General features: G+C 39.3%; 1 pseudogene; it reads left to right on the top strand.

Annotated features, from left to right (window-relative positions):
- LOC125260689 overlaps positions 1-2937 on the top strand; it is an 8443-nt pseudogene extending 5506 nt beyond the window's left edge.
- Positions 2938-11987: the final 9050 nt, after the last annotated feature.

Genomic DNA, 11987 nt, shown 5'->3' with positions numbered 1-11987 from the left:
GCATAAGCACCATTAAAACAATATATTTAGAGTTTATAAAATACACACTGATGTCAGACATCAGTGGAAGGAGCAATAACAATCCATTCAAATATAATTTGCCGACATTTATTCATATCAGACACACATAATGGGCCCAAGTAACTATAAAGTTTACTCTATTATTCTTCCAGTTCACCAACAACTTACTTGCATATATTTCGGGAGAAACGGATGAATTCACCTGCTGTAAATCCGACTGACAGGACTCTGTGAACTACAGCGCAAACTAAGATGGCGGCGCCCATCTCGCGTTATAGATCAAGATAAAGATCATTTATAAAGGCTTTTAAACAACAAAACACACTCACTTACACATATTTGAGGATCGGGATATCAGATAGTTGATGACATGGTAAGCAAGTTTGTGAATATTTTAAATAAACAAGGAAAAACAAAATAATAGCGATCCATCTGTCATACAGTGTTATTGTGGCTGCATTCAGCGCTCGGAAACATTAAAGGCAAACGTTCTAAAATAACGGTCGCCTTAAAAAAAACTCACTCTGGGGGGACAGTTAGAATATTTTAAACTCACGCTCGAAAGGGTTAATATGATGAAATGCCTTAGAAGCATCTAAAAAAAACATAAATACTGTTGAATTGTGCCTATTTCTAACCACTTTCTTTAATGAATATATGCTTAAATCAATGCCGTGCTTCCTTTTAAAACCAAACTAGTTATTAAATATTTTTTTTAAATAGTAAATATCCTCATAATATTTGCTCCACAATTTAACAATATTCTCAGCCCCAACAACACCAGCTATGCTAGTTGGCTATGGTATTTTAGTATTAGCCTTAACTTCTTTCCAGAATTCATATGCATTATTTTGCTGAAATTTCTTGGCCATTGAGTTTGCTCTCATGGTTGCCTCATTTCTTTTGATAAACCATACAGCATATTTAAATTTAGCATTTGCCACTTTCTTTTTCTCGTATTCTGGGCCATATCTCACTTTACCTGTTATGACCCAGTTTTTAAACGCATTTCTAGCTTTCTAGTCCTAATGCAGTTCAGAGACATATTGAACTTAAAATAATGTGCACTAATGAGAACACAAAGGGGAATTTTGTGGCCAGTGAACAAAATGATTATCAAAACTAAAGCTGTGCCCAGAACATTTACTTCAATATACAGTACAATACAATATTACATCACTGTGTTGTCTGAAAGCTCTCAAGAGAAGAATCAGTAGATATATTTGGATTCAATGATGCAGATGTCCAATGATCTTTGCGACATGAGAGAATGAGAACGAGCATTTATAACAGACTAATTTAATTCAAAGCAGCTCACAAGTGTTCAGACACTGTCATTGTTTGCTCTGGCTCTAAAACGTTTAGATTATTTAGAAAAGTCTGTGATTCAAATATTATGCAGAAAGTCTACATAAAGATATTTTTTCAACATTTGAAAATAGACATTAAATGTGTGAGATGACAGTTTAGTAAAGTCCATATTTTGGTTATTTCTTCATAGTAATTTATATTTTCAGCCTGTGCAAAACAACAAACGCTAAGCTGTCACGAGTTTATCCCAGAATATCTCGATTGTTCATCCAGACCTTTTCATCACTGGGCTTACAGGTACACCATACAGCACTTATTTCTATATATTCTTATTTATCATATATTTTATTTCTATAATTGGGAACTCGATAGTCATTCTCATTATAGCTCTTCACCGGAGCCTGCACAGTCCAATGTACATTGGTGTGTTTAACTTGGCCTTGGCGGATATTGGTGAAAGTAATGCACTGATCCCTAACATGATGAAGATTTTTTTTTTTTTCAGACTCACAGTACATCTCATAATGATTGTTTGGCAAACATGTTTTTGTCACGGTACACACAGAAACAACAGACGGATCCAATTGCAGCAGTGTTTTAATGGGTTATCCAACTCAAAGTCCAAAAACAGGCAAATGTCCAAATCCAGAAGGTCAGTCCATACAAAAACAGTAAACAAGCAAAAACAGAAAACCAGGGAACAAAAGTATGTGACATTAAACAAAGAACCACCAACAAAGGCAGAAACAAACCAGGTATAAATAGACACACTAATGATGTGATACAAAACAGCTGGTGCAATGAACATGGGATAATGAGTCCGGGGAGTGCGTTATGGGTAATGTAGTGAATGCAATGGGTGGAAACAAGAGTCCGGAATGGAGTGCCCTCTAGTGGCTGAAAGGGCACTCTCACTGGTGATCATGACAGTTTTTTGTGAACTTCTTTATTACTGTGCAGACTTACACTCTTCTTGTTCTGGCATTTGATCGTTTCATTGCAATCTGTTTGCCACTAAGATATAATGCCATAGTGAATAATAAGTTCATGGCTATACTGTTTTCACTAATATGGGCATTTAACACCTTTACTGTAACACTGTCAACATCTTTGATGACCAGACTTTCATTCTGTAAATCCAACGTGGTAGAGAGTTGGTATTGTGACTATGGAAGATTTTTGAGGCTGCCATGCAGTGACAGTAGCATTACTAATGTTATAGCAATCATCATTACTGCTTTTTTCCTTGTAGCACCACCATTCATTATAGTCCTGTCATATCTGGGCATTTTTATTGCTTTATGTAAAATTACAACTTGGGAAGGACGTTTTAAAGCACTGAAGACCTGTGTTTCTCACCTTTTGGCAGTTGGATCATTCTTTCTTCCCATATTATGCAATATGATTGCTGCACCTTCTATCAATGCCAGGATCATCAGCGGATCTCTTTCATTTGCTCTTCCACCAATGCTAAATCCCATCATTTATGTTTTAAACACAGCTAAAATCAAAGACTTAATCCGAAAAGTGCTTAACAACAGTTCAATCATGACAACTCTCGGGAGTGGATTAAATTCAACCAGCATTTATTGGCATGGAGTATGAAGTATACATGGCTTGATTCTGGCGTACGAGATCTGCTACGCTGCTGCTGTTGCTGCTGCAGTTACTGCTGCTGCTGCTGCTGCTGTTGCTGCTGAGCAAATACAAATTGTTTAGCTTAGTCAAATAAAACAACAAGGAAAAGGCTGCTGCAAGAATGGTAGAACCCCCCATAGCAGATCTCTACAGGTGGCGCTGGGGTGGAGGAGGGATAACAGCGCTTCACATTGCGCAGCTTGTCGATCGCAGGCTAGGGTACGATATATATGGTTGCGTGGATATGGAATTACTTCCGATTGGCTGATGCCATGGCGTAGAAAGACCAATCAGCGATCGGTTAGAGTTTCATGACTGAACTTTGTATATCTGCACCAATTAGAGGGAATGTTTCAAAATGACTGTAATCACTGTCTATGTGTTCTTCAATCATTGTGAATTAAATTACCTAAAATTATATTTATATGTATTTCATAAATATTAGATCCATTAACTGGAAAATAAAAGTGTACAAGCAGAAAATAAATTCAGTCTGCTATACTCTTAACATGTTGAGTGGACACATTAGACGTGTGTGTTGGTTAACAGCAGTGAAATGTTGTTTATTTATTTATGAATGAATCCATCTGATTTCAAGTGTATGTAGTGTACTGTGTTTGTTCTTAGTTACTGACCCCAAGACAAAATGAACTGAAAAGACAAAGGGCCCTATAATACACCCGGCGCAATGCGACGCAAGGCGCAGCACAAGTTTGCTAGTTTGAATCCGGCGCCGTTCGCGTTTTCCCGTTCAGCGCCACGTCCTTAAATTAGTAAATGCATTTGCGCCAGTTAGTGCGCCCATGGGCGTACTGGTCTAAAAAAAGAGGTGTGTTCAGGCGCATTGCCGGTGTTACAATATATTCGGTTCCTGAAATATTCTGTTCCACTGGGTGGCGCTTACACGAATATTCATGAGATCCTGCTATTGTGGGCGTGTCCTTGAGACAACGCGCAAGTGAATGGAACTGAAAATATTAGCACACACTCCTCAAATTGCAGCTGTTTAATAGATTATTTCGAAAAGGTAATAAAATATACAATGTTAGTCAACAGTTCACATGTTAAAAACAATGCATAGTTTGTGTAATATGATAAATCGTCTAAGCTATTTTGCCTGATTGAGTACTGGACAGGCATTCAGATAAATGGTTAACCTAAGGATACAGAGCAAACATGAGCCAATAACCTTGTTTTGCACTGATGTGTTTTATGTTTAGCTTTTTTATTATTATTGAGGCTTCATTTATTTATTTATTTTTGAATAGTTTGATTAGTCTGCTTTCTTTGTTGTCATTCTGTGACTACAGTACTGCATAGTGTTGACAACTTGAAATAAACCTCAAATGTATCTGTGTCCTAATAAAAATAAGGTATAGACTGGTGTGAATATTCGATGTCAACCTTAATTTCTTGATTATTATTCAATCAATATTGGTGCACATTGAGTTTTTCACTTTCAACTGTTTTCCAGCAAACGTGTAGCTAATGTTTGTACAAACAAAAAGATTCAACAACTGAGACATAAACTGAACAAATTTCATAGACGTTCGATGAACATCTGAAAGTCTGATGTGGCACCAGCTATTTTACAGAGCATCTCATCCTCAGCACCAGATTTGCTAGAACTTGCTGTGAGATGTTCCACTCTTCCATGAAGGCAATTCACATTCTCAAACATGTCTGGTGGGACTTATGGTTTAGCACTGGAAGGACAATCAGCTGTCCTTCTGTCTCCCTGTAGCACTGTCTCAGGTATCTTACAGACATTGCAGTTTATTGCTCCTCTGTTCACATTGGCAGTCTTCATACCTCCTGCAGCAGGACTAAGGCACGTTCACAGGTGATCAGAGACCCTGGGCATCTTTATTCTGGTGTTTTTCAGAGTCAGTAGAAAGGCCTCTTTAGTGTCCTAAGTTATTGTAACTAACCTTGATTGACCTATAGGTGCATGTGCAGTTGAAAAACATGACAAACATTGTTAAAACCCTTTCTAAAGATCTGTAAAGCTTATTTGGATTGTACAAAATTATCTTTAAAATATTATCCTGAAAATTGACTTTTTTTATTTATTTATTTTTTTTCTTAGTTTTTTATTTCAATTTTTAAAACAACAAATCCATTTGTAGCTTTTTTAAATATTAATTACATTAAATATCATAACAAGTACAGAAGTAATTACTCTATGAATGTAACTCAAATTAAAATTCAAAACAATGTGTGAAATGAAGCAATGCAAAATGTGAGCTTCTGAGGTAAATATTTAAACAGGGCCTTGACACTTGGGAACAGCCTTCATGCATGTCCAGATCACACACTGCCAAGACTTTCAGACAGCGACTTTCAAGATGATGAGTATAATGTGGAATCATAAAAGTAAAACAAGACCATATTATGACATTGTTGATAATAACAAGTAGCCTAGGCTATAACGTCATCTTGTAAAGTAGCTGTCTATTTTTTTCTGTGCATTTGTGCTGCATTACCTCAAATAAATTATATTATTATCAGAATTATTTTATTTGACTGCTTTAAAAATTGTTTTAAATTAGGCTACATAAGGTTGTTTGAGTATGTGTTATGTTTGACACATTTAAGGGTTTTGTGCTGCAATATCCTGCCTTGTCAAACTTTAAATAAAACGAAACTAAACTATTTCCTATCATAATTATAATATTTTAAACAAAAATAACATTCTTTAAGTAGCTGCTGGCATGAAGATTGTCATCAAAACAAAGCTCCAAGGTTTATATTTCAAAAGAATATTTTATTAACATTTCGAAATAATCTATTAAACAGCTGCAATTTGAGGAGTGTGTACTAATATTTTCAGTTCCATTCACTTGCGCGTTGTCTCAAGGACACGCCCACAATAGCATGATATCATGAATATTCGCGTAAGCGCCACCCAGTGGAACAGAATATTTCAGGAACCGAATATATTGTAACACCGGTGTTATGAAATATTCGCGGTGCGTTCCAAACGGGATATATCGCCCTCCGAAGGGCACTTCGGAGTGAAAATAATCATGGCCGCCATATTGAAGGGTCGTTCCAAACCAAAGTGCTCAAAACTGGCCACTTCAAAGGGCCCTTCGGAATGAAGGATTTCGAAGGGAACAACTGATGGACACTTCGGGCCCCCATGATCCTTTGCACAGGGAAGTTGTTTGACGTCACAGAATGGGTACAGGAGGTTAGGAGTTCGATTTTAACTATAAAGGTATGTATAATATTTTTCTGTACTACTGTAATATTTAAACGAGTTAGATTTGGTACATTATTATGGTCAAAATGACATTGTACTTAAAAAAAAAATACTTTACAGCTCATTGATCAGTCCATTCAAATGTTTCAAATACATAGATACAATATAGCCTACATGCGGTAAACCTAAAATAAATAAATAAATAAATAAATAATAACGTTAAACAAAAGGCGCAGCTTGCACAATTTATCCTCCTTGATTGTCTCGTTAAGATGACGCTGAAGTGCGTTCCAAAAGAACAGTTTTTTTTACCCCTACACCCTTCATCCCTTCGAAGCTCTCACTCCGGAGGGTAAACCCTCTGAAGGGATTAGGGCATAGGGATGAGCCCTTCCGAATGGAATGCAGGGCTAGTGTCTGAGATTTTCGGTGACACTGGGCGGAGCTTACATGAATATTTACGAGTTTCCTGTTTTGAGTTAAAGCGCCACTGAAAATGTTAGTGGATTGTCCTTGGATCACAGAACTGTTTTCTGTAACGTGATTGTGTTTCCGCGTCGAATGAATTTATGATTCTTTTTTTATTAATAACGTTTATGTATGCTCAATAGTTTGTAGGTTACATTGTGTCCTGAGATATACTACTTTAGTAGTGATTACGGCCACTGGTGGTCTATCGTTAGGGAATGAGCCAACATCGAGTTTGTTTGTTTTAGTAGGCTACAACTGTTTTGATTTGATTTTAGTTCGTTTGAGAAGATAACTTGTATAAATGTATCTGTGGTTGCATAATAAAAGTTTCAGTTGTGATTGTGTCATTCCCTATTGCTTTCTCAGATAGCCTGCATAACTTTAACCAGACATTATTATTTTTAAAACACATTGAGAGTTAGATTTATGTTCCGTTTTGTTTTTGACTTGCATTAATTAATGTAAACCTTCTTTATCCTTTTTCTGCAAAACACACAATGCTCTCTATGAATAGAAACATGAGACAGTGATATTAGCTTCCCTGCAGCTTTTTTACAAGGTTTTATTTTAATGCGCTTTCCACAACAATTAAAATGTTAAAATTGAATTACAAGTGGTTAAATTGATCAGCTACAAAACTAAAAGTTACTAATGCAGGTTTTATTTTAAAATATTTAGGCTATATGGAGAAGACAATTGTATGAGGAGTATGAGGAATATTATTGTTATGTGGATAGTCAGACATATATACATACCACTGTGATTGTTCTGTCATTTCTTAATTGCTTGCTCAGTTGGTAAATATTTTTAAAGAGACTTTATTAAATCCTAAAGTTAAGTGTTATTTTTTTCATATTATTAGGAAACATTCTCAATCTTTTTCCCACATAATGATGCATTTCATTGACAAAAAAAAATTTAATGTGGAAAAAACATGAAGCACTGTGAATCAGGATTCAGTTTCACACAGTGGTGATATGAGACTATATGGAACTAAAAGATCAAACCTGCAGTATATTCACAATGAAATGTATTAGTTCTATTCTACAAGCTTTCCATAACAATTAAAATTTTATTTATGTTAAATTAGCTGCTAAAATAATAGACCATGTAGTAATTTGCATATCTGTAATATCAAAGATGAACGTAAATAATGAGAGTAGTTTCACTTTGAATAAAAAAAGAGCAACTGATTCTGTGTTGGTATTTTATTCACAAATGAGAAGAAGTCACGACATATGACATATTTAATTAGCAAAAACACACTTTACAAAGGGTCTTGGGATCCCAGACAAATAAAAGTTTGGTCTGCTCTTGTGATACCAGCCTTTGCTACTGACACATTCAATCTGAAATATATAATAAAATGACATTACAACAAACATATATTAAAATTTTTAATACACCGTCATGTTCAAAACAAAGTGAAAAATAAAAGTGTCTGCTTTATCTGGTGTACAGGAATATTTATTGGCAAAAGTCCTATTTGGGAATGAAAGAATATTGGCTATAGATATTATATTAGTTATCACATGTGTAATTCACTGTGGCCTATTTGGATAATAAATAAACTATATATAAAGTACATTAACATGTTTTCTAGCATGTGTGCAATTTTTGAAACATATTTCATATAGAAATATTCAAGTCTACCCAGATTAGAAGTGCTTCTGCAAACTAGGAAAATTTACTGCTGCCTTCACCACAGGAGTTTACAATTAATATTATTATGCTACCATACATTTTGGCAAACTTTCAAAACTATACGTTTAAAAGACTCAAGGTAATACAGAAACAGGCTACTTAAAACGCTATTGGCTTGTTTAGCGAACGACACCCCTGGCGAATCATTGGCTGTGTTCGTATCAAACATAGCTAACACATGACACGATATAACACAATATAGCTTATATAAAATCGTGTGCATCAATAACAGTTAGAATATAAGATTGACTTCGTTTAACGCTGAAACATATGCTAATTACCTTTAATGTAAGCCGAAGAGCGTGCACTAACATTTCCAGTGGCGCTTTAACTCAAAACAGGAAACTCTTGAATATTCATGTCAGATCCGCCCAGTGTCACCGAAAATCTCAGACACCGAATATTTCATAACACCGGCGCATTGCTATTTTAAGGAGCTGAAAATAGACTGCGCCATAGACCAACTCAAACCTGGTCTAAAGTCTAAAGTCAATGGCGCAATATGTTTTTGTTAGAGCGCGTTGGTAGAAACTGCGCCTCTGGGCGCGTCCACAGTGCGCGTTGACTTTGCTTACTACACACAGGGATGCGCATCACACAAACATGCCAAATATTAAAAAACAAAAAGATTACAGTGTAAAAGAATATTATTGTGTAGGCTACATAAATATAAAAATGTAATGATGAATGGTCATTGTATTAGAATTAGGCTACCTATTTTCAATTCAGCCTATTACTACTTATAATGATGAACGAAATTGGCTAATTAATTGAACAATCGTGCCAATACACACACATATATATATTAACTGACTAATCGCGCGGAGCTATTTGAAAGCCTGCATCCAACGCAGACGACTGAAAGATTGACTGGCCACTTAACAGGTAATTTCAGCAAAACATCTGATGCCAGAAGACGAGGACACAATCACTGCTAATTCATCCCACGCCTTCTTCACCTCGGGAAGCTTTGGTGGATTCCTGCTTGTCCCCGTAGATGATCTGCTCGCGCACTTTAAAGAATTCAATAAATTTGACATTCCTCTTGCAGAAGAAAAAACAAAAGGCCCATCTTGTGTCCTCGATTTCCTGGGGATCACGGTAGATTCAGTGAAAATGCAAACATCTCTTCCGCTAGACAAACTAGAAATTATCAGAACTTATTACCAATTACAAAAAGGGATCTTCTTTCTCTGCTGGGCCATCTCAATTTTGCTATGAGGATTATTCCTCCAGCATTTCCTTCTTCTACAAAGAAGATATAGAAACCTCAAGTAAACTACAATTCTTCACCGATGCAGCTCCTTCCATCAGGTTCGGGGGGATTTTTAACAAACAATGGTTTGCAGAAAGATGGCCAAAAGAACTTAAGGAACTGGCTTCCTTTATCCAATCGACAGCACTTATGGAACTATACCCTATAGTGATTGCTTGCGTATTATAGTCAATGGAATAGGAAAAACATTCTCATTTTCTGCGATAACGAAGCCACAGTGAACATTTTTAGCAAGGGTCGCTCCTCTGTGCCTTTGATTAACCATTTTATTAGCCATCTAACCTGGATCTCAGTTATGAACAATTTTACAATTAAAGCTACTCACATACCTGGGCTGGATAATAAAATAGCTGACTCTCTGTCTCGATTTAATATCCAGGAACTCAGACAATGATGTCCGGGAGCGGCTTCATTACGACTGGGCTGCCCGAACTTCAGTCAAACAGTCCTAGACTGAATGCAACTGTCATGATCACTAGTGAGAGTGCCCTAATCAGCCACTAGAGGGCACTCCATCCCGGACTCTTGTTTTCACCCATTGGACTACATTACCCATACTCACTTCCCGGACTCATTACAGCTGTTTTGTGTTTGTTCATTAGTGTCTGTCTATTTATACCTGGTTTGTCTCTGCTCTTGTTATGGTGTTTTCATGTATGGTTTCCCGGTTCTCCGTTTTGGTTTTTGGTTTTCATGTTTAGTGTTTTTTGTATGGACTGCCTTTATGGATTCTGACCCTTGCCTGTCTGTGGATTACGTTTCTGGATTTCCCCAATAAAATGCTGCAAATGGATCTTGTTTCCTGGACTGTGATTTCCGTGACAGAAAACACCATCATTTCTAGATCCAGCAGCATGAGCATTCGGATTCGTCCCCCAGCTTCCATTGGAGAGCGGATGGCTCTATTTCGAGCAGTGGTGGCTCTGCGACAGGAGGGAGGAGAGGTAGGGTGTTTTGCTCAGTTTTTCTGGACTATGGCGAGAGGGCTGCGCTATAATGATGAGGCGCTAAAAGTGATTTTCAATGGATGCCTCGATGACCCTCTGCCTCAGTGTGAGTTGGAGGGGCTCCAGACCCTGGATTTTTGGGGCTTGGTCAGCTATCTCTCCAACAGAAGTCATTGGGGAACACATGCTCAGCCAGAGACCGCTCCAGCCCGTGAATCCGCTCCAGAGCCCGCTCCAGCCTGTGAGTTCACTCCAGAGTCCACAGAGGAGGTGGGCACAGGTTCACCGCCTAACTCACGTAAAAGGAGGAAGAGGAGGAGAAAGGCTTCAGTCATTTCTCAAGGCCTGGAGGCCTTCCCGGAGTCCGCTCCAGCCTGTGAGTCCGCTCCAGCCAGTGAGTCTGCTCCAGCCAGTGAGTCCGCTCCAGCCAGTGAGTTCGCTCCAGCCAGTGAGTCCACTCCAGAGCCCGCTCCAGCCAGTGAATCCACTCCAGAGCCCGCTCCAGTCAGTGAGTCCGCTCCAGCCAGTGAGTCCACTCCAGAGCCCGCTCCAGCCAGTGAGTCCGCTCCAGCCAGTGAGTCCACCCCAGAGTCCGCTCCAGCCAGTGAGTCCACCCCAGAGCCTGCTCCAGCCAGTGAGTCCACTCCAGAGCCCACTCCAGCCAGTGAGTCCACTCCAGAGCCCACTCCAGTCAGTGAGTCTGCTCCAGCCAGTGAGTCCACTCCAGAGCCCGCTCCAGCCAGTGAGTCCACTCCAGCCAGTGAGTACGCTCTAGCCATTGAGTCTGCTCCAACCAGTGAGTCCGCTCCAGAGCCCGCTCCAGTCAGTAAGTCCACTCCAGAGCCTGCTCCAGCCAGTGAGTCCACTCCAGCCACTGAGTCCACTCCAGAGCCCGCTCCAGTCAGTGAGTCCACTCCAGAGGTTGTTCTCTGTTTTCCCAAGCGCCTTGCCCTGCCGGCGCCAACTAAGCGCCTTGCCCTGCTGGCGCCAACTAAGCGCCTTGCCCTGCCGGCGCCAACTAAGCGCCTTGCCCTGCCGGCGCCAACTAAGCGCCTTGCCCTGCCGGCGCCAACTAAGCGCCTTGCCCTGCCGGCGCCGCCAGAGCATTTTCAATGGATGCCTCGATGACCCTCTGCCTCAGTGTGAGTTGGAGGGGCTCCAGACCCTGGATTTTTGGGGCTTTGTCAGCTATCTCTCCAACAGAAGTCATTGGGCAACACATGCTCAGCCAGAGTCCGCTCCAGAGTCCACAGAGGAGGTGGGCACAGGTTCACCGCCTAACTCACGTAAAAGGAGGAAGAGGAGGAGAAAGGCTTCAGTCATTTCCCAGAGCCTTCCCGGAGTCCGCTCCAGCCAGTGAGTCCGCTCCAGCCAGTGACAATGTCTCGTTCACTGTTCTCAGGGAACCATG

The sequence above is a fragment of the Megalobrama amblycephala genome, linkage group LG24 (assembly GCF_018812025.1).
Source record: "Megalobrama amblycephala isolate DHTTF-2021 linkage group LG24, ASM1881202v1, whole genome shotgun sequence".
In the NCBI taxonomy this organism is placed as follows: domain Eukaryota; kingdom Metazoa; phylum Chordata; class Actinopteri; order Cypriniformes; family Xenocyprididae; genus Megalobrama; species Megalobrama amblycephala.
The sequence above is the reverse complement of the archived record's forward strand: the minus strand, read 5'-3'. Positions and strand labels throughout refer to the sequence as shown.